General features: G+C 45.0%; 1 long non-coding RNA gene across 1 annotated transcript in view; it reads left to right on the forward strand.

Moving 5' to 3' along the window:
* The first annotated feature begins 1,519 nt into the window (after window positions 1–1,519).
* The window catches only part of LOC129203656 (uncharacterized), a 59,109-nt gene continuing 36,773 nt past the window's right edge, over window positions 1,520–23,855 (forward strand). Inside the window, exons 1-2 of the long non-coding RNA XR_008576100.1 lie at window positions 1,520–1,541; window positions 3,574–3,632. This is a non-coding gene — a long non-coding RNA (uncharacterized LOC129203656). The remainder of the gene's footprint in view (window positions 1,542–3,573; window positions 3,633–23,855) is intronic.

Consider the following 23,855-nt stretch of genomic DNA (forward strand, 5'->3'; position numbering starts at 1 on the left):
GGATGGGTGTGGAATTTTCTCTGGGGGTGGGTTTGTTTTAAACCAAAAATTCCCACCGGGAGCAAAGGGATGTGAGTGCATTCCTCAGCCCGCACCCGCTTGCTCAGCCCTGGAGTGCGTTTCGGTGCCTTGCTGAAGCAGGTGGTGCCCCCAGTAGCTCATCCCAGCTCTGGTTTCACCAAAATTGGGGGATCAGCAGTGCTGCAGGCATGGACACAGCAGGGGGGAATGTGGGGATGCATTCTCCGGAGGTGGATTGCTACATTAAAAAGCAGCAACCCCAGTGCCCAAATAGGGGGTACAGGAGCCTGAATCAGGTAACTTTGCCATCTCAGGCATGCATTTCAAAGGTGGGGAGCAGTGGGGACCACGAGTCGGTGCAGGCAGCACCGTGTGTGGGTGCCCGGTGCAGGCAGCGGGCAGGGGGCAAGGCCCAGGGCAGGATCCCATCCCCCTGGCAGAGTGGGTTCCCCCCTCCGTGAGGAGGCTGCACCAAATACCGATCCTCAGAAGCGGAGGTGCACCAGCATCACTGGAAAAACGAGCGTTCAGCTCAGCCTTGCAGCAGGCTGCCAATCCGTTTTAATGGGATTTTGCAGCCCCCTTGATCCTGCTTTTTTAAAAAGAGAGAACACCGGGTCAATACGTATAATTAAACTCATTCCTTTATAGGCGTGAACCGCGGGCATCTTCCCTCCGTGAGCAAAACGGGCGGGTGCGGAGCCGGCTTCTCCCGGCGTGTGTCCCCCCCCCCTTCCCCCCTCCAGGCCCCCCGCTCCCCGCCGCGCCGCCCTCCCGCCGGTCACACACCCGCGGGACCCACCTGCCCACTTCAAAAAGGCCTTGTCACACCATCTTTTATTTCCCCGCCCCGCCACACGCCCGAGCCGCGGATGCCTCCGGCCACCGGGGAACTCACTGCGGCGCTATTAAACGATCGGTACCGACACCCGGGGGGGTGGCAGGGCAGGGCAGGGCCCCCACGGGGAGCGGTACCTCCGAAGGTGCGGGCCGGTAGGTTTGCCCGCGGGTCCGGCGGCTGCTGCACGGGGTCCCCCCGCGGGCGGGCAGGCAGACGTACCGGCAGCTGCCCGCCCCGGGGCGGCGGCGCCGGGCGCGCGTGGAGGGAGGGACGCGATGGAAGAGGGGGGGGGGGTTCCTCACGGACCCGGCGTTCTAGAACGGAGCCGCTCCCGATCCCCCCCCTCCTCCCCCTCTAGAACCCCGCCCGTCCAGAGCGCGGCGTCGCGTGGCGTGGCGTGGCGCTCCCTCCCCCGCCCCCCGCGGCCACCGCCCGGCTCCGCAGTGTAGGGGGCTGCCCCGTCACCTGATCGCCGCGCGCGCGCGCGCACCGCCCCCCCCGCCTTCCTTCCCCCCCCCCCCCGCGAGCGCGCGCGGGGGCGGGGGTGCCCGGTATATACGTCCCCGCCGCCCCCGCCCCTGCCTGCCTCCTGCAGCAGGGGAGGCTGCGAGGCGCCGCCGCTGCGCCGGGCCCCGGCAGGTGGGCGAGCCGCGCCGAGCCGCACCGGGGCTGCCACGGGGTGAGTGCGCGGGCGGCGGGTGTGGGGCTCCGGCCCCCCCCCCCCGTTCTCCCCTCCCGCTGGGGGGCGGGGGAGCGGCGCCACCGCCGTGGGAAGGTGCCGGGGGGCGGCGGCCGCGGGGGGCTCGCCCGGGCGGTACCTGTTGCGGGGCTCGGGGGGCTGGGGGCGTGGGCGGCGGCGGGGGTGCGGAGTTTGGGGGGGCGGCGGTCGGTAGCTGCCCGCGCCTTCGGGGTGGGGGCGCGTCGCGGCCGCCGAGCGAACCCCGCGGACCCCCGGAGGTCCGGCCGGTCGCCCGGCCCCCGCCGCAGGGGAACGGAGCGGATTCGCGTTGCCCGCGCCCGGGGGTCGCGGTGGAGCGCGGGTGGCGGGGCGGCGGGGGCAGCCTGCGCACGGCGGCACCTGCACTACGGCAGCCCGCGGGTGCAGCCCCCGCCCCGGGCTCTTTCCGGAAAGTTTCTAGAACTCCTTAAAATGGGAAGTTGCATTTAAAAAGCCAAAGCTCCCGGAGACCGGGCTCCCGTACCGCCACGGCCCGATAAGGATGCTCGCGTGGAGGCTCGTCTTGGCGACCTGCCCTTCCCGCACCGCTGCGCACAGGCTGGCGTGCGTGCGCGCTGCTACAGAAAACACGCGTGGCCCTCCCTCAGCCTGCCGGCAGCTGTGCGCTCGGGTGTTGCAGACACCGAGTTAGCTCTCCGTGCCGGGCACGCTGTGGTCAGAGCTGTACGGCAAAGGGTGGCACAGACTCGCATCCCTGCGAATAGCTGCAGAGAAAATGGTTTTGCAATGCCTCGGTTGTTGGGGTGTGTGGTTTGGGATTTTGGTGGGGTTTTTTAGTTAAAATCCCGCCAAACTTCTGCAAGCATCACATTCTGGCCACCGTTTACCTCACGAGAATCAAGCAAAAGCACAATTACTTTTTAAAAAATTTTGTTGGGAAATCCAGTGTATGAAAAAAATCCTATTCCAATTGTTGGTGCGTTGGGAAGAGCAGCCGCTCTCCAGGAGTGTGCCTTTGCCGGGCAGATTTTGGGATGCAGGTGCTGCGTGCTACGCTGACGTGTGCTGGAAGGTTCCAGAACGGTGCCGCCACCCCTTCCCCCGGCAGGGTGGGCGCTGCCCGCTCTGCGGGAGCACCCCAGAGCACCCATCTCACTGGGGACTGCGCAAGGGGAATGAGCAGTTGGGCTTCCACGCCGATACAGCACATCTCTGTAACCCAGAGGGGGGATGACAATGTAAAGCTTCTGCACTGGGTGTATGTGGTGAGGAGGAGAGCTCGGCTTCCCTCGTGCAGTTGTGGTTTGGTGACCAAGCGGTAGTCATCATTAACAGGGAGCCACCAGAAAACGCTTTTGCTGTGCTGCTTCTACTGAAGTGGTTTTGAGAAGCCCAGGTTGCTACAACCTGGAAGAAGTTTGAAACAGCAATAGTTGATGATGCTCCCTTTTGACCAGCCCTCTCCTCCTGCAGTAGAGCACCAGCTCTCTTTGCAACACAGGCGTTAACATGCTTTATGCAGCAGGATGGGTTCTTTTTGCTTTCTAATAAACTAGACCAACTACACAAAATCAGCTGAGAGGGGTGACCTACTTCGAGGGAGGAAAGGAAAAGGAGTTTTTGAGGAGACCTTGATTTAAAAAGAGTGTTTGAGGAGACCTTGATTTCAAACATCACCTTGCAGTGTCCTACCATTTGTCCTAACCAAGCAGGGCTATTAGCTCCTGAAGGTGTGAAATGCATGGCATAAAGGCTTGCCTCCCCCCCCCCCCCTTGCTGCTTTAGCAGGAAGGAAATAGTTATTCATGAACATGCATTTGAGGTGTTTCTTAAACATTCTTGCGTTACAGCTGTAGTACCAAGAGGTTAAAATACCTAGAATGTTTCTCTCTAGCCCGTCTCTCAAACCGTGTATTTAAAATTAGAGCATCATTAGCAAAATCATAGGTTGTTCTGGGGAAGCGGGGATGCTTTATGGTTGAAAGTCACAAAGCTGACAAATAACATCTTCACTAATACCTGGATCTTGCAGGTCTTCAACATGGTTGGCATTGCCACAGCTACCTTCCTGCATGCGGCTCAGTGCAACGTGTAAGTACAAGAGGTGTTCCTATGAATTTTTGGGTGTGTGGATTTTGGTAGAATAAAGGTTTCTCCCGCTCTCTTTAAATAGGTGGGTTGATTGCGACAAATGGGGAACATAGCATATTGCAGATGTTTTTGGTTGGGAGGCATCATGGGTAATACCTAAGAGGTTCTGCTTTTTCATACAAAAAAAAAGGTAACTAGGAAAGAATTTGCCTATATTTCCAGTGCTCTTACCTATTCCCTGTGAAAGAATGAGATATATTTCAATTAATTTGTGGCAATCTTAGGGCCTTTCTTGAGCCACTGAAATGTCAGAAGGTAGGTACCCCAAGGATTTCATTAATACCACTCAACAGTCAATGAATAGATGAAAACCGCAAAGCAAAATGAAGGTATGGTAACAAATACAACTTATTTCATGTGAGAGTAGTGCTTTTAATGTAATAAGAATATAAACTGTCTTACCAGCATGAAACATCTACATATTAAATGCCTGTTCAGAAGGGAAGAGTTGGCTGCATTTCACCACAGGTTAAGTAATTGTGGGTTAATAGCATTCTGTCAAATACATGCTGGGAAATATTAATATAAGAAGTAATGATTCTTCTTAATTTGCCTGCGTTTTACCTTGAAAAGAAGTCCCGCTTCTGAAAACTCTTAGTAGTGCATAGCTGTATGATGGCTGATGGAGATGTAAAATAGGTTTTAAAAAGATGGTATGGATGCTCATAAGGTAGTTTTAGAAGTAGAAGGCGGGGGGGGGGGGGGAATTGGGCCTTCCCGTGAGAACTGCGTCCTACCTGATTATTTTCCCTTTAATACATCAGGTTAAATGATGCTCCATTTTGGCTTGTGTTAACATAATATTGTTGTTGGCTAGTCTTAGTCAGGCTTGCGTTTTAAAAGATAGATGAGGGCTACAAGTTCTTTTCAATTAAACTGAGCGTACATAGCGAGACCTCGGAGAACGTGATACTACCTAAAATTGTTTTGGAAACAGAAGATATTTTCTGTACTTTAGCAGTGTCTTCAGTACTTTCTCATAGTGTGTACTTGGTATTTAATGTTAAGGTATGGCTGCCTCAAATCGGTTATGTAAATAGCGATTAAGTAAATGTGACATTCTTTCATGAGAAACTTGTCATTTAGTATTCTTATAAATTAGGTGGTTAAATTCATGTGTTTATTGAAAATCTTATAACTGGGATTTAATAAGTATAAAGTTTCTAATATTCTTTTCACATTGTGCATTTGTGTAGTAGTGTCAATACATGTGCAAGGAGAGGAAACAATATTTACTTCATCTTATTTTAACCATTAGAGTTAATATGTCATATGCAAATAGAGTGAGGTTGATGTAGGGTGTATGTGTGTAAAAAAAAAAAAAAAAAAAAAAAAAAAATCCTTGTTCTCAAAATATTTTTAGGAAAAATAATTGACCAATATAGGCTTGCCAGGTTTTGGGCGAGAGTGGGTGCTTTGGAGAAGGGTTGTGGGTTTTGTTGGGTTTTTTCTGGTAATTTTTAATTTTTAAAGAATTGGTTTTCTAGTTTAAGAAACCAGCAAGGGAGGGAGAGATGTAAGATGTTATTACAGGAAAATGTCAGTACTGTCCTGTTCCTTCATTGTTTCATTCATGGGATTTTTCCTCCTCGTGTCTGACCAGCCAAAAGATTATTTGGGAGGGGAGGGAAAGAAGAGTGTGTGGGGTTTTTTTTTTTAAGGTAGACACATGTATCAGAGGGGATGCTTAATTAGAAAATTGTAATACAGCCCTACAGCCTAATGGAGTGAGAAGATGACAATTCTCAGCCAGCTGGGTGGGGCACAATGCAGTGTTAACTGTAAGCCTTTTGTCTAATAAAAATGTCTGAAACAAAGTGATTGTCTGGCAATCTGCATCCCGCTTGACCTTTTTAAAGGCAGCAAAACAAAGTTAACGAATGTATCGTTCAGTGGCCACCCAGGTATATCGGGATTTTTGTGCGTTACTGGAGAGTCACGACTCTTGCTGCTTTGGTTCCTATCGCAGCATGGTTATTTGGAGTTTGAAAGATGATTTGTGAAATAGTGCCTGTTGAAATTATTAAAGCCTCGAGCAAAAGAAAAGCCCTGTATATAGCTGCTAAACTACTTTGCCTGACTGTTTTGGTTTTTTAAGATTTCGTTTCTTGTCAGTGCAATGAATTAACTTCACCAGAGTTTCACAGGGTTGCTGGAAAATACAGATCTTGCTGGTCCTAAGCTGCGCTTTAAGTCTCTGTATTACTGAATAGTTGGAATTACTAGATAATTACAGAAAACCTAGTGCATTATGTAAGTTAAATGTAGGCATTGTTTTAAAACCTTATTTTAAGGAGATAAGGCATTCTTAAATGCTCTTGCTAGAAAAATGTATTTGAGCTTTTTTAATTGCTGAAAATACTGCATGGTTATTACAGAACTTGTAGCATTTCATAAGCAGGATACTTGCAAGGCGCTGTTGGGTTTTTTAAAGCTCTATAACAATCCCAGATATGTATAAGCAGGTATTTATGTTTTGCTAAATTTGAAACAGTATAAAATGTATAGCTTGTGCAAGACCCTATAAGCCTGAATCTATTGAAAACTGTGTTGTACGAGAGTCTGATTGTTCTGATGCAGATCATCAGCAGTGTGAGGGGGATTTTTTTTATGGCTGTGAGGTACCTCGGAAATAATAAAACTAATATTTGTGCTGGTTTGTTAGTCCATTAAATGCGTAATTACTTCCTTTGAACACGATTGAGGAGGTTCATTTACAAATTAATACTTGTTTTTAATGGTAGGTGACAGTATCGCCACTGAAATGCAGAATTCTCTGTGGCTTACGCTTTCTGTAGAGACAAACAATTTAATTTGCATGTATCAAAAAGAAAATGGTGGCTTCTCATCTCTCGGCGAAGACCGAATAGAAAACTGATGTGGTGATGTCTTAATGCTGGGGCACTGTTTTGCAAAGAATAATGTATACGCTGAAGTATCATCATAAAATTAGACAAACTTTAAAATGAGCAGTGAACATTTTGAGATGCAGTTCCTTTCTGCCACAGCTAATATCCGAATGTTATAATGGATATCGGCGCTAACAGAACACTCAGGCTTATGTATTGTTATTATAGATAAAATAGGGAATAGGTTAAAGAGGGGAAATAAAGTGCTATCCAGGAACTGATTTTTCTTAAGCTTACTCTAGGATATTCAAGGCTAAGATGAAAAAGTATAAATGGTAAACGGTACATATTTATCATCTGTGCAGTATTGATCTAGATGAAAAGGAAACAAGTAAAAATCAGCATTTTAAATAGAACTTAAAAATGAATCTCCAAGACTTCGAAACCTGTAATCAGTGTAAATTGGAGGGGAGGAGAAGGAAGGGATTGGGGGAATGGTTGCAGGAGTAGAGCACATGCTCTACTTCTTCAGCTCTGTATAAGGAAGTAGGTATCATGATGGAGAACATAAAGCGACCACCTAAATTTACTGGATTTCAAATCAACTAGTAGCACTCGTGAATTACACGGGGTGTTTCTGCAAATCAGTGTGTTGCGTCTGTGCTTTGTTGGAGGAGCAGACCTATTTGCAAAGCTGTTTGTCACACTGTCGTTTTTATTATAATAGGGCTTATATGGAAATATTCCTGCAATGCATCTAAAGAAAAGACAAATGGCAGCATTTATAGAAAGTGGCAGATCATACCGCAACGTGTGTGTAGGGAGGAGGGGGTTGGTGGTGTGTTGTTTTCCCCCCCAGCCTCCTTACTAAAGAGGGATTGACGTTATTTTGTTTAAATATGGTGCATGTTACATTGGACTAATGTAAAGATTAACACAATAGGGCCCTTAACCTGGTTAAGGACTCTGGGTCCTGCCCCAAGGTAAATAATGAATACGGTTTTGTTTGCCCAGCGGGTCTTACTGTGTGGAAAAATAGCTGGGAGTCTGTTCTTTCTTTTTAACTGCTGGTCTCGCATATAAATCAATTAAAATTAGGGGTGTTTTGGAAGAAGTTTGGCCTTTCTAACAAGCTAAGAGACTTGGATTTTTTTGGTTTATTTCAGCTGAAGGGCTTGATCCCATTTTAATTTTTTTTTTATACTTAAAGAGCGAAAACATCAATTTCAAGATAAAAAAGAAATCGTGACCTCTTTAGCTGATGTAAAGCAGCATTTGCACTTGTGGACTTGTGCTGTTTGTCCTTTGTAGTGAATGTGGTCCTTAGTAATTCAGCAATATATTGTTAATTTTTGTGTAAATTTGGAATTTAATTTTTCTTAAAGCATTAGAGGGAAAAACATGAACAAGAAGGCAGAGATGAGGAAAAAAAAATACTATTTTTTTTCCTCATTGGGAAAGACCACTTTTCCTGCTGAATAGATTTAATTTCTCTGCCTTCCCTACTAAGGGGTAGTATACAAAGGGATAGAAGTCTTAGAGAATGATGCAGGCTTTACATGCAGGAAGGTGCAAAGCTGGACCCAAGTTCCTTGCTGTCCTGATGGGTTGTACCTTCCCCCATGGACCCCACCTGGTGATGGATAGCTCTGAGTTTTTGGCTGCTCTTTGAAAACCAGTGTTCGTCATGGGGGCTGACAAATAAGAAATAGGTTATTTTACAGATTTAGTAAAGTGCAAGTTTAAATTAGAATGCTTCTGAAGACAGATCTAGTCTAGATTTAGACTGTAACTGAAAAAAGTCGTAAATTATTATTTTGGTTAACTATCAAGGTAATGACGCCATGGGCAATTTCAGAGCGTGTCGAAGGAAAATGGCCGCTGCCGGCTGTCTCGGCTGTGCTTACAGCAGCAAGAGCACTGTCTCAAGTCCTTCATCAGTGCTGGTTCACGGTGCCATTAGCCGAGCTGAGAGCCCTTTGCTTTGAGATGCACCTTGCACTTCTTCCATCCTTGAACAGCTCTGTTAGCACAAGCTCAGTGTTTTCACTCAGCTTGCTGGTGCGCTATGGACTCTCATCCTGAGCCGCTTCACTCAAGACCTCTTAAAACAAACGTTCGCAAGGTTGAGACAAAAAGCGCTGGCGTCCCCGCGGCCAGGGGGAACGGTGCTGTTGACTGCAGTTGAGTTGAGGTGTCATGTAGCGGCTGCACATCCCCTTCGTCTTGCACGGTGTCCTCCCAGAAACCAGCAGCAGGGAGGAGGGTCTGAAAAGGCACCAGATAAGAGTCTCTTACCTCCTGCTTTCCAATTCAGAGTTAGATAACTTAGCAGGACAGGATTACTCTAGCCTAAAGAAAGAAAAATCTGTCTAGCAGTCAGTGACACATGTCGCGCAGCTGCTTGGAGGTGATCGGCAGCCTCGCCGAGTCAGAGCAGGTACTAGATCTTGGGAATGGAGAGGAGATGCAAGTCACCCTTGAGGACTTGTGGGTTTACTGGAAGCCAGTGGAAGTATTCTTGGCGTGCTGTGGTAGGTATTGTGTTGGTGAAGGTGCTGGTGGCTGTATCTTAAATCTCTGCTGTTGACTGATCACCAGGTCCAGGTGAGCCGAGGAAGGACCAGACAGAAAACTGGACAAAGCCCAGGAACTCTTAGAGTTATGCCCTGCTTTCCCCCCACCCCAGTCCAGTTATGTTACTGGTCCTGGGAGCCATCGAGGACAGGCACACCCTGGAGAGCTTGGAGCTGGCACAGCTGGGCAAAGCTTGCCCTTGGAGGGAAGGATGATGTTGCAGCTGATTCCAGAAGTACAGCCTCATCACATCTTCCAGTGGTTCTCTAGCTAGGCTGTTAAAAACAAACAAAACAAACCAGCCATATTTTCCTTCAAAGCTTCTTTAAAAGTTAGAGGCACTGCCTGGTGACTAACTCTGGGATTGAAGGCTGGATGTACAGGAACTTAAGACAGCTCAATCTGTCACAGATGCCAAGCCTGACCTTGGACACATAGATAAGCTTCCCTTCAGCATTGCTTTTCTGGCAAAGAATTGGGTGAGGTGGTGGAAATGGCATTTGTCGACTTCTTGCGAGCATGCTGTGAGGTGTAATGTTTGTAAAGGTGTTTGTGATCCTTTGGGAAGAAGTGCAGCGTACTTCTTCGTAACCCCCTTCGTAGGGGCAAGGTGGGAAGTGTGCTTTGAATCTCCTCTCCTCCAAACCTCCTCACCATGGGTTCCCTCAGAAAATGAGCACGGCTTTCCTAGATAAAGAGGTTGATCCTGAGAGCGTTTGAACGCGTTATCCAGCTGGCTGTCAATATCGGAGTGTGAGGGGCTGCATGCAGCCCCGTTTTGGGGGAAGGAAGGATTTTTTCCTTCTTTTGTGTTTTAAGTGAAGGCGATGTCTGCTGGCCAGAGAAGTGACTGGGAAGCGCTGCGCACTCTGTAGCCTGCGAAGGGGACTTTGACGCTGCTTGGAGCTGAGCAACCGGAGCGCGGATGGGATTTACTGCTGTGAGTGATGTGCCCTCTTCCCTCTGTGGTGCGCTCAGCGGGAAGGCTCCACATCTGCCTGCGGCTTTCGCCCCTGGACAGCATCACTTGCTGGATTATGGAAGCTGTCATTTATCATCACTGTCTCTGACTGTAAAAGACAGTCCAGTGCTCCTGACAAAGCAACGGGAGGATTGGCTGTGGTCGAGAAACAGCTTGCAGGGTTGGCAGGCTTTTTGTAAGTAGGAAAGTGACTTCAAAGGAAGAAAAGGAGATTGAGAGGGAGGGAACAGCCCCCAAAGACCTACAGCAACAACTTTGCACTTGCATAGAGAGTCAAAATTTGCATGAGGAATGAAAGGTGTTATAAATAAATGTGCCTGAGCACAATTAGAGATAGGAACTTAAAAAAAAAAAAAAAAGGCAGGAGGGCATGTATTCAGAAAGGTCAGCAGGATTAAGATTCTTGCCAGGGAAAGCCAATGGGAAGTGAGTAGAGTTTTCTGTGAGGGGAAAATGCAGCATATATGAGAAAAGGGAATGGATGGGTCACCTGGGTGCTGCAGGGCGCTCGCTGGGGCTTGCGAGCACATCAGACGCAGGGGACCCGGGACCTCACTTCTCACCACCGGTGTGCCAAGAGGTTGGTGTCCAGCTGGACAACAAGCAGCCTGTTTGAGGGTGCAAAGGTTGAATGGTAATGGGATTAACAGCACATTTGCAATCTAAAAACTAACAAGTCCTGGTACTTGCTAGCTTGATTCTATTCCTGTGAAAATCTACTGGATTTCTGCTTTTGATTTCAGCAGGTACAGCTACTACACTGAAAAAGTCACCTCACAGTGGATAAACTGCACAGGCTCACCATTAGCCTCTCTTAGAAAGGTATTGAGCACTTGTGTACTACCTGTTTACACTGAGAGCTGTGGTGCCCTGTACTGCTTTTTTTTTTAATGGCTTGTCTACTCATGCAATGTCAGTGCTCCAGAGACCACCTAGGTTTTTTTCAGGTGCATTTTCAGCAATGTTAATGTGACCCTATAAAGCCCATTTGCCTAAACCTTGAGCAGGGTTGATCAGCTTAAAAGGTAATCCAACAGTGTTAGGAAAACAGGTTGGAGGCCACAAGGAAATTCAGCAAACCCTTCTATCAGAAACCAGAGTGCAAAGGGGCACCTGGCAGTGTGTTAATAGGCAAGTGCATTGGAAAGCCGCTGCCGCAGTCTAGTACCTGTACTGCCCCGGTAACACATGTGGGACCTCCGGTCACTGCTAGCAGTTGTAGGAGAGCAGCCGCTGACTTTGTGCCTCGTGTGTCCATCGTGCGTTAAATCCTTGCAAGGCTTGGCTGAAACACGTGGCGACTTGCAGTGGAGCAAGCCTGCGGAGCTGGGGCGTGAGTCCCTGCTCTTTGTGCTGCACTGCCCGCACCAGCAAGGTGCCTTAAGAGCCACTGATCTGCTGTCTCATAGAAAGTACATTCGGGGTTTTTCCTACTGATTGTCGGCTCCTGCCTAGTCACATCAGCGTCCTGTAACCCGCTGCCCGCGTGTTTCTCAGTTGCCATCTCAGTCTCGATGACTTCTCCTCGTAGCTCACCTAGTTCTTCCCTGGCTGCTGCCGTGCCCGCAGCAGGTCTGTCCTGTCGCAGGCTGGCATCCTCATGCAGTGGTGCTGCGAATAGCAGATGGTGCAAGAACTCGTGTCTTCTATGCGTCCCAGAAGAGGCGCAGATGCAAGTTCAGGCTCCTTAGGAGCAGGGATTTCTCAAAGCACGTATCCGATGAGCAGCAATGGCAGCAGCAGCAGTAGAAAGCTTCAGTAGGTATCTCCACCCACACCCCGTTTCAAAATAGTAACGAGAACATTCAGCAGTTGGTAGTCTAATTTGTCCTGGGATATACAGATTTTTTTTTTAAAGCTGGCTTTGCTGGTTATTCAAGAATCATGCGATCAAAAATTAAAGGGGTTTTATATCGTGAAGGTTAAAGTGGCAACAGTTTCTTTGTGCTGTTTGACGCAGAGCCTAGCCATAGCCCTAGAGCACCGCGGCTTCCCTTCGGTGGTGCGTGGCTGGTGGATGATAACTTATCAAATACCAAGGAACGGCTGAACAAAAGCTCTTTTTAAAACAAACAAAAAAAGTCCTATGCCAGACGTCAGAGGCCGTAGCATTGCTGGTTCTCAAAACTGTTTTGCCCTGTTGGGCTGGGATTGGAAAGCACTTTAGATGCATGTGCTCTGTCAGGGAAACAGAAAAGACAGAGTAAACCCTCTACTGCTGCTTGCAAAGATAATCCAGGTGAAGTCAAGCCATTCCTTAACCCACCTGTCCTGAAACTTGGGGGAAAACCACCATTCCTGGTACTTTCGTTAGGTCAGAAGGTGTAACTGATGCCTCAGGAGATGCAGAGGGAAAGGGCTGCCTTGCTGGCTGTAAGGATGCCTACGGCTTACCTGCTGTTATGGAGCTACCAAAAATGCAGCTGAGTTGTTGCTACAACCTCGTGAAAGTCGGTGATGGTAGTATTAGAAGCTGTGGCGTTTGATTGCCTCCAGACTTGTGAGAATACAAAGTTGAGGTGATGCAGGAGGTGTTTCTGACAGGCAGAAAAAGGGACACTGGTCGCTTTGCAGGTACCAGTTCTCACATTGTCTGCATCTTGCTTTACGTTGCTTGCTTATGTTATAAATAGATCAAGCCAGGAATATGCCTCATTTATACAAATCTGCAAAAAAACCACAGTATGCTTCTGGGTGTTGTGTAGCTAACCTACAGAGGTTTTTGTTCTTGTATCTGTTTCTGGAGGGGCCGGGCGCTACGTGTGATCTGCAGCGCGAACGGGAGCGTAGGCGAGGAACGAGAGGCAGAAGGGCCTTCACGCAGGGCAGCGGGGGAACAACCTTTCTACGGCTCACCCAGACTGAGAGGAGTTTAACCTTGCAAACTCCGAGCTGTCGGAGGATTTGAGTGGGCGAGATGGGGAGCACATGATTTGACAAATTGGCATTAGGGGTTAATGCTGCCTGGAGCGTTTTGACCCCTGCGGCTGGTGGGAAGAGGAGCCCAACACAGGGCTTACCCTCTTACTTTTGCATTTGTCTGTTTGTCTTTTTTTTTTTTTTTTCTTCCTTGTCTGCCCTTGCACCCCAGGATTGATCAGCTGCCGGTCTAAAACCATGCTCCAGAGGCTGTGCCCTCTCTCGCGGGGTGAGACCCCTCGTTTGTTGGCGGCATCCCAAGGGGGAGCACGGGGAGCCGGGAGGCGGGGTGCTGAGGCATCCCAACTTGGGGACTCCCCAGGCTATGGGAAACGCGGCTGTGCCCACAGCTCTTCTCCCTCCCTTAAAAATAAACCCTCAGGGGATTCAATAAAAGGTGAAACCCCAAGTAGTAATTCTAGAGAATGGCTAATATTTTATTATGGGGAAGAAATGGTCCGTCTGTGTGGGCAGGAAAAAGGAAGATGTGAGAGAGCGTGTTCTGTAAGGACGACAGGGTGTGGCTCAAGCATCAGTAACAAATGCTGGAAGAAAAAATGCTCTTTGTTCTGCAGTCAGGTGGGTTGACAACTATTCTCACCCATCCCTGGCATGCATAACACCCAATGCAATTAAAAAATCGGCGAAGGCTTGACGTACTGAAACTGCTGCAAATGCAGCAAGCAAAGAGATTCAGCCTAGAATATGCTGCTCTCTTTTTTTTTTCCTTTTTAAACAATTGCATTCCAAAGCTCATTCAGTGTATTTGCGTTTCATACAGCTGCACTGTTTTAATATCAGTGTTTTGTATGTTTAATGCTTCAAATAGTAAGTTAAAGCTCTCTAGCACTAAAATTTATACGGGCCTACATGTGACTAAATTGGACCAAAGCGTGCATTAAAGTGTATTAAAAATGTGTACATCCATATACGCATGCAGTACAGCAAATCGACTCATAATGACAGTCTCGCTAATTAGAAAATAATTTCAGAGCTATTCCTTTTAATCTAGCCTTGTTTGTCTGGCAGGTTTAATAACTTTTTTAAAAGATTAAATAAATAGAAAATAAAAATACGTTCACAGTTGCTTTTAGGTTGCTACAGGCTAAAGCAATATCTTGAGCTTAAAAAAAAAAACCTCTTATCCTCTTTTTTATGCTTTGTTCATTCTGCTGTAAGTTGGTGTGATTAAGTGACTAAAATGTTGGTGTCTTTTTTTTTTTTTCCCCCCCCTAAGCGTCAGAACTAAAACTCAGTCTCTGCAGTTGCTGGCAAGAAGTGAAATACTTGCGTAAGTGAAATACTATGAACTTGTTTGTAGAAAAGCAAGCGGGACTGAACGTATAAAGCAACAAAAAGAGGATATGACCAATATGTATCTCTTCTCTTCCCATTTTAAGTAAATTCTTTTAAGTTCAGGGTCAGGAATATGGACAGTTACTTCTTTTGCATGTCTGTAAAAATATACGTATATTTTCATATCTTCTAAAAATGTCTTCTTTCTTTTTCTGGGAGGAAGAGGAATCTACTTGCAAATTTACATCTTGTGACATTTCCTTACAACTGCACGCTGGCGTATGCACTGCTAGAGGCCAGCCCATCATTTCTTGGTAAAAAGAACCTTTCAGCTCGGTTACCTCCTGTAGAGAGCTAATTTTCCAGCAGTCAGGCTTGATCTGGATAAATAATTAGAGAGCGCGAGAGAGAGATGAAGATGATCACATCAGCGCTGTCTGTAATTCAGTTAATACAGCCAGACCCTGTGATTTCGCGTCTGCAGCGTACTTGCGTGGTCTCAAAAGCCGCAGAGGCGAGCAAGCAACAAAGCCAATCGGTTACATTTGTCTTGGAAGAATTAGCGGCACTTTTCATTCGTCGAAAGCCAGCAAACAGCTGCAGCATGCATCTGCAACACGAGAAGGTGATTCTTGACATGTTCGCTCTCCCCGCCCGCCCTCCCCCCCCTCCCCAATATGCAAAAATTTCATCACGCAATTAATGCTGGGGTATTGCCATCCTTAAGGATAGCTTTTTTTTTCTTTGCAGTTTGAGACCTTGCAGTGTTTTTTTATTTGACTTAAAATTGGTATCTTGTATAGCGGGCTCAAAGCTGACTAGGTGAAGCCTACCATTTTGGCATTTCTTGATTTATTTTTTTTTTAAATTTATTTCTTTTAAAAAGCTGTTCAAAATTATCTGATAGCAATACTAAACCGGAGAGAAGATGTGCCTGGTTCTTTTAGTAAGCGGTAGCATTTCACATGACTCTTAACATCACTGGAAGAGATCCAGTTAAAGCAAACTATGTTCTTGTACAGTCTTTCAGGATACGTTTGTCATTGATGCGAATTTGTTCCTCCTACGTGCGGTGCTATAAAGGGGTTAAAAATACATCCTTGGTTCACTTTATTCCCAGTGGTAGCTCCATTGCGTTTATACATGGATCAGATTAAAATAGGTCAATATCTTTTGTGGAAGGTCTTTTGACACTTTGGTGCATGACTGCAGTACACCTACCTTGAGGATGAATGGACCCCGAGGAAATCCATGCATTAACAAAAACACAGCCTAGGGATACTTTAGGATCACATTCCTTTATTCATCAACTAAATCAAAGGCTTGACACAGGATACTTTGTCATTGAGTCAGTCTAAATAATACTTTTCGAGGTGACAGATGACTTCTGCTGAAGAAATAAACCGGTGTGTTTAGATCAGCAAGAAACATCCGAATGGCGTGGGTTTATTCTGTTCTTTACTCTGCATCAAAATATACATGTATATGCTCTAGCTGAAAATTTTCAGAACCTTATTAAAAAGAAAATTGTGTATTAAGGCATTGCCTTATGGCAGGAAGTCTTTGTCTGCCCGTTTGCTTTATTGCAGTTGTTTACTGCCTTGAATCGATTTTGTCTACCAAATCAGTATACTGAGGATGGCTGGGGAAGGCAGGGCGGAGGGGCAGGGGGGTGCAGTTCTGCAGTTAGCAGGACCAAGAAGCTGTTTGCTGCCTCACAGTGTGTAGGGTTTTTGCTCTTTTTAAAAAAAAAAAAAACCAAACCACCACCACCTTGGAATTTCCATATTATAAAGAGGAAGAGGCTTCTTTTCGATATAATGGCGCCATTAACATCTATTAATAATGCAGACAGGGTAAGTAGCTGGAGTTGGAGCTCCCTGGGGGCCTCGTAAAACAGATGTGCACTATATCTTCCCGGATTTGATAGCTGCTGGGGTCGAGGGGGTCGCTGTGGTTCCCGTTTATTTCCTCTGGCAGCGGTTTTCTAATTTAAGCACCTCTGTCTCCTGGCTACAGTTGCCTGCTGCGATGTGGAGGGGGTGTTCACGCATTGTCATGCCTGCTGCCGGAAAAAGGGGCGCGAGCAGCGTCGCCCCTGCCTCCGTGCTGCCTGCCGGCTCGCTCGCTCTCGGCGCGGTCTTCTCAGATGTGATTTCTCTTCAAGGTGGTGGAGCCGGGCTCTTTTGTTGATTTTTTTTTTTTAATTATTTTCTTTTCCCAAAAAGAAATTAAGGTAAGCATTTCCTCCTCCTCACGGCTGCAGATTTATTTTTTTTTGCATGGGAAGGAAGAAATATTTCAGCTTGCGAGAGCGTGTAAGATATTGCTTGAGGTGAGGTCCAGCCCCTGGTGGGAAATGTAGTTGCTGTATCCCCTTTTTCAAGATTACGCTTCTCAGTTTTAATTGAATATATTCACGGTGCTGCCTCTGAATAGATAGTGCTGCGTGTTCTTTCTATAGCTGTCTGCATTTAACTCTGAGAGGGTGGGGTATACCAGCAGGACTTAAAATATTTCATTTTTTATGCTGTTTCTTTAATGACAGATTGCTCCGCAAAAGTAGCAATAAAAATATTAGTGGTCACAGCGTATGGCAGAAAGTCTTTATAATCAGTATTGTATCAGATGCACTCGCATCACACAGGTTTAGGATTGCCTTCGGTGAGGTGTATGAGATGTAAACGTCTGTCCTTGTGTGCACTCCTATTGCAACATGGTCTTGCTGTGCATGTTTAAATGTAGAGGTATGCACTTTTACTAGCTTGTCACAGATTTGGGGGGGGAGTCCTGGTATTGGTTCCAAATGACTTTCAGCTGCTTCTCCCAGCTGCCTATTACAGTTAAGTTTTAGAAACGTGCAGAAAGGTAATGCAACTCCTTGGAAAGGAACAGAACAGTTACTTCACCTCTTTTATTCTTCCATTACCATGTATGCAAATGACCATTAGTCTCTCGCTGCGAGGAATACTGTATTATATCGGGAAGCATAATTTCTGCTGTGTATCCTACAGGAATACCCTCAGCTGAGAATTAGGTTGCATCTGTCTTTTTCAGAAAGATAAAGATACATCGGGTAGAAGGAAACAACAGAGGCGTAAGCAGGATTTTTTCAGAAGTGCTGCATAAGCCCGTCTATGGGGATTCAGCAGGCAGCCTTCAAAACAGGGAGGATGGACCTTACCCTTCCCCCAAATTCACTGAAAACTTTAAAAAAAAAAAAAAAATTGTCTTTGACCTCTCGCGCGCTTAAAAATCCTTTGCTGTTCTGCTTTCTATGTACTGAGACGCTGTGCGTTGCTCGCCTGTCCTTGTGACTGCGCACTGACGTACCAGGCGCTTCGCTTAAAATGGTACTGTGTGATTGCTACCAGACCTGTATTAAATTGGGGTGCGAGTGGACGTGTTAACTCGACTACCTGGTATATTTTAAAAGCATAAATATTTATAACATTTCTTTCTCAAATGTTTTCTCTTTCTCTAATAGTGTCCAAACCCAAAAGATGGAAATTAAATAATTAAAAAACTGTATGTAAAACTTGGGCGAAAAAAGACTTCATAGCGAAACTATGCTTTTATGTAAAACTTTGTTGTTTTTCTCTTTTATTAGATCCAGGCTATACTTGCAAATAGTTGTCTTTTTTTAATATATTGATTGATCCTATTGTCTTTCTGATAGAATACCAGTATAATGCTAATATTTGTTAGACTTCAAACATAAATATGCAGATTTTACAAAACATCTAAATTAAGTAATCAAATGTGTGTAACTTTTAAATGAGTGCATTCGCAAATAACTTTTTAAACCGGCCATTTTTCTTGGGAAAGCTTGCTGGCTGTTACTTCTGGTAATTTTGTTTGCTGAATAACACAGAACATTTGCCCTCTCCTTACAGAAGAGGTCAATGGGGTTCATAACTGACAGGTTCAAAAGAACAATAAAATACCGTGTGTTTTTAATCAGATACTTGAGTCAATGTTTTTTATTGATATTTTGCTAATTTATAGTCTGTTTGGTAAATTGCATTATGTATTTATACAATACTTGTATCATTCAGCCCTTTTTTTTATGAAATCAGTGCGTGAAGCTATGACTGCTGTTAGTACTTAATGATTCCTTTTCTCCTGGCTCTATAAAATAATCCCTTTGGAATTAATTGAAGACCTAAACATTAATCAGCATAAGGAGAGGCTGTAGGACCAAACTATACATTTTGTAGTTTACCTATTGTTTGTTAAAACAAAACCAACAAACCTGAAACCTTTTTTTTTGTTCGTGCATCAGTCACTTATTTAGGCCCCTTCTGGATTATCAATGGCAAATTTTACATCTGAAATCGGTTCAGATGCATAATATTTGGTGATTTAATGACTGATTATGGTTGAGGTTATATATATTCTTCGTTGCCCTGGTAAGAGTTCCTCTGTGAAATGACGACAGACTGTGGATTTTGTCGTGTTGGTGTACATTTTAGTTTACATTTTTTCCTTATTTTTCCGTAAGGGGAAAATACACACACACACACACACAGATACAATCAGTAATAAGAAACAGTAATTTTAATTACTTTTATACTATGATTGTGTCCTGGATGATCAAAACATTTTTTTAAGGTAGAATAATAAACAAAGCTAGAAGCAAAATTGTCCACTTAGGGAACTTCACTGAATATAAAAATACATTGCTAGAAGTCAGGCGTCCACATTCTTTGGGAAACAAAGGAAAGATCCTCTTTCCTTTGTTAATGGTATTTATCATCTTTAACTCATTAGTTGCTGAAGGCAGAGATGAAATGTTGGAGGGATTAGAGATGATCCAGTGATAAAATTCACATGGGTTCTTTGAGGAATGCCCATGTGCTGGTATTTTGCAGATAAAATACACACAAAAATACATAAGCTGCAGGCATTGCTCCTCCTTAATGGTCCTTAAAGAACACTGAATTTTTATCCTGTGTTGTTGCCTGTGTTTAATGCCTTCTAAATAAAGAGGGACAACTGCAGAATTCCTTTTTATCTGAACTTTGGATGTGCCCTTAGGTAAAATGGAAATGCTTTGTGCGGCATCCATGAGAAGGGAACAAAGTAGAAGGACTGCTTTATATGACAAGCTGTGATTTGGCCTCCTCTGAAAATATATCATTGTAATTTTGGCTGAGCAGTCTTAAAGGTTAACTTTTCAAAAAATTAAGTGCTTGTCTGCAAAGCAGGATCAATTATGGGTTTACATAGAGCAGTAGATAAAATATCTATATATTTATCTTTTCCTTTTAAACTATCTCATTTTTTCCTTTTTATTATATGATGAGGGAAAGGATATGTCCAAAATGTGAGGGATATTTTTTCCTTTTCTACAAGTAGGTGTAGCACTTTTGCATGATGCCTACTCTTCACTTTTTCCATGTCCAGTGAGTTGTCCTCTAATTGCATTTTAAAGAACGGTGTTTCAGTGGATGCTTCACTACGTTGTGTTTTGCTTACAAACCCACAAATAATTTGCACAATTTTTTTTACTTATTCCCATTAAATCATATGTACATGAACTTTCTGTTAAGGGGAATAAAAAGTCTTCCTTTTAGTGACTGTCTTATGTTTTTGTGGGGGATCTTGCAAACCTCTAACCAGGATCCTTACTGTAGCTGCTTATAACCTCCAGCATGTTGATGTGAGGGGAGGAGCAGAAATCTAACAGCTCACACTCCAGACACCCACGCTGATTGCAATAGAGGAAACTCTGTACAGCAGCAAAACAGAATAGTAAATACAGAGTAAGAAATCTTGAAAATGTGGCAAGTTATAATTACAAAGAAGGGACCTGCATCGAGTTGAATACTTTTTTCTGTATATGACACAAGTGAGATTATTTGCAGGGGAAAAATCCTCAAATTTATGTATTGTATTTATATTTCATAAATATGTTTGTCTCCTGACTTCTGCTTTTGAGGTCAGTCAATCAGGGCTTGCTCTTCTCCAGATTGTGACTCTGGCTTCGTACTTTTAAGAGTCAGGACCGGGTGCAAAAAGATGTAGCATTGGTGGTGAGAGCTGAAGAGCAGCAGTGGTTCTCTGAGGATATCATTTTCCCCATCTTTCTTTTTTTTTTCAAGTCAGATATACACAATCGTACATATATTTCTGTGTGGCTTTGTACGCGTGGCAGAGTGGCTGTGAATGCACCTCGGAGTCTGCAGGGATTCAACGCGCAGGTACCAAGGATGCACAGGGACAGTGCTTCCAGTACCCTTTTTGAGTTTCCCCATGCAGGAATTTGAATTACTTCTCCCAGAATATTCCATCAGGGAGAAGATTATTTGGATCGCAGAAGGATATAAATTAGTTATTTATCGAATGTGCCTGGAAAGACAGGAGGCTGCATTTGTGTACAGAATAGGAGACAACTACTGATTAATTATGCTATAAACCACACATGGCTTATAAATGTGCGCATGATAAATGTCTGTATCATACGCCCTTTTCCACTTTATCTGCCGACAACCCATTCATTCATCTCCCTGAGGACTGCTGCAAATATTCCAAACACCCATCCCTTTTAAAATAAAATAAAACCTGCCAACGTAGTGGGGTTGTTTTTCCTTTCTCCTTGCTGAAATGGTGAATTTCCCCCTCTGCAGATCGTGCCTGTTTGTTACTCAAAGGGGGTTGAAAGCGATTGGCATGTCATGAGCAGCCTGCCCTGAAGGAAGGGGGTGCAGGGACCCCCACGCTGGCTGCGGGACACAGCCTCTGCCTCTGTGGGCGAGCCGAGCGCTGGGCTGTGCGTGGGGAAGGGCTGGAGACGATGCTTTGGGTAGAGCCCCTCGTCTCCGTCCCTTCTGAGGCCTCTGCTCTTGGTGCCCTAATGGGAAGGGGTTGAAGGAGATAAGAAAATGTGACTTTGTACCAACTTGCCTTGCATGTCTGTGTTTACTAAATTGCAGTTTATTAAAAGGCAAAGTCACTTTCCTGACACTGTAGCCGCTTTGCTCTGACCTTCCCTCAAGGATACCTGTTATCCCAAAGGTATGGCTTTCTTCCTTGAGGAAATATCATCGCTGTCCCTCCCTCCTGCTCGTTTTATGCCCCAGCACTTAATTTCTCTGAGACTCAACATATCTTCTTTGTGTGTTTAGACCATGAGCGCTGCATAGGGAGATTAAACTACCGTGCATGACAATTATGTGTACATGAAACTCTTCATTAGCCTCTGTACTAAAGAAAGGAGAAAATAGATGTCACAGAAAAATTTCTGCCCAGTTTTGCTTCTGCAGCAGACGAGTGGGAGTGTTGAAGTACCTCTTCTGACTCCGGAGCAGCAGCGTGCGGGTTTTCAGGCAAACCTCATCTGCAGTGCTAGAGGGACTGCGGCATGCAACCAGCCTGGTTGTGTGGCCAAACCGGGAGCCGGGGTACCTCTCGAGTAAAGGAGGGGTCTCTGGGCCTGAGATCTCCGTGCATCTGCATCGCTTTGTCCATGACCCTGTGTTACCTACAAAACAAAGCAGCAGAGCCTGATCCTTTCTGAGACTTGAAGCGCTCAGCACTTGGTGAGAGAGGGTTTAGGTCTTGCGTTCATGTTGAGTCACTGCCCAAAGCTGTGCCAAAAGCCCACCGCGGCTGGCAAGGCAACGCATCACTTTCTGCTCGAACAGCAGAAGGGTTTTTCCTCAATGTCCTGCAGGCTCCTTGCTCTGTTGGAGTTGAACTTTGAACCATTTTAAATTCATAAAACATCTAGGAATATGCAGATTTCTGTATCAAAAGTCAAATCCAAGAGCCTATTAAATACTATAAGTACTCTATAATTGGCTTGATTAGGCTAATATAAACTCCAAGTGACACTTCTGTGACATCAACTGTGACAACGGAAGTGACATTTCTGAATTGCCTTATTTTTAGGGAGAATGTTGATCATGGCTTTTTCAATTGTCACTGTGGCGTAATGCTCATAGACCAACGTATTTCTGGCAAGCGTGACGTGTCCCTTGTCTCCAGTTGCAGGCACGTGGATGATCGGACTTGCTGCTCAGTAGGGTTCCTGCACTGACAAAATGTAGCGATGGCATTTCTGTCAACAGAAGCCCATGGATTTTCGTTCAGCCTGTTCAGAATTAAAATATCTTGAGAAGCAGTTCTTGATTAGATATCAGTCTTTTTTCTTCTTCCTTGTCTTAGTAAAAAAAGACTCTGCCAATATTAATAGTAACATCTACGAAGCAATGGCTTCAGTGGTCCAAGTGTATGATGAAAGAGCATCAACAGTGCAGCATCCTGTCTTTTTTTTCTCCTCAGCGGTGGACTACATGTTTTTGATTCTGGTGTAGCTTTCAAAGGATAACAGTTTTCAAGTACTTGGCATCTAGAGATGGGCAGTTCTTACTATCATCTGTATCACTGGTCCCGTGTAGCCTGCTGACTGCCAGGCTGATACTAGATGTAGATAGTGATCTTCCCTGCAAAGTGCTAGGCAAGCATTTAAAGCCCAGCTTTAGATCTTGATGGTTGTGTTACCCTCAATAATATAGGCCCATGTTGTTCTTTGAGCTTATGTTCTGGCAGGCTTCATTCCCAACAGTCTATGAAGGCAATCTCTAAAAGTGTCCCCCAGTCAAGAGCTAATAGCTGTAGGCAGTCTTTTTATTGAGGGAAAATTGTATAGTTTGGGTGAAACTTATTCTCTTTTAATGATTGTTTCACCTACGATTAAAATCATGCAGAAGATGGATGCCAAATCATTCTAATAATGAAATAGAGCTAAACAATTAACTTCTGATCTTGGTAGATCACCATGATAGGGGTACCACTCCCTGAAAGATTCAATGCAAGATTTCTGGCTTGTCATATAGGAAGTGCATCATGGATTGTAGCTAAGCAGATGGAGTGCTGTCATTGTCTCTTCTGATTGAGTAGAAATAACCATATCCACTGTTTTATTATTCTCTTCTCTTCACCTGCTAAGTCTTAGCTTTGAAGGCCCTTGAGATACAGGCTTGTACTTTCTCAGTCTGTTTGATGGACAATGGAGCCTTGGTTAGTTTGGCCAATAAATTCTGGTGTAACACGTGTCATAAGTTGGCGAGACCTCAGCCTGGGTAGGAACCTAATTAAATTGGCCTGTGCTTCCCTTTTGCTGCCTCTTTCAATCATTGATTGGATTTTTATCCAATATCTTCTAAGTAACTTGAAGGAACGCAGGTGTCTGTACAGAACCTGTACTGCAATACAATACATGTCCAGCTTCCAGCGTACCCAACTGTTTGTGCGATAACTTACCTTCATGTCCAGATCTTAAATACATCTAATATATTTCATGCAAAAACAAAGAGTTAAACACTAATTATTTTCCCTATATATTCCTGCTGTATTTCCTTTCCAGTAGGCTTCCTGAAATCAAGCCCAGGGTAAGTCTGTCACTCCTGAAAATCAGAGATTTTTGTCTGTCGTTCTCATGATTACGAGACAAAATCTGTAAGAGAGTCATTACAGATTTGGTCTAATCCAATTATTTGGCTTTGAAAATGGGACTTGTTTGCGCTTTCTGGC

This window comes from Grus americana, chromosome 2 (genome assembly GCF_028858705.1).
Source record: "Grus americana isolate bGruAme1 chromosome 2, bGruAme1.mat, whole genome shotgun sequence".
Classification (NCBI taxonomy): domain Eukaryota; kingdom Metazoa; phylum Chordata; class Aves; order Gruiformes; family Gruidae; genus Grus; species Grus americana.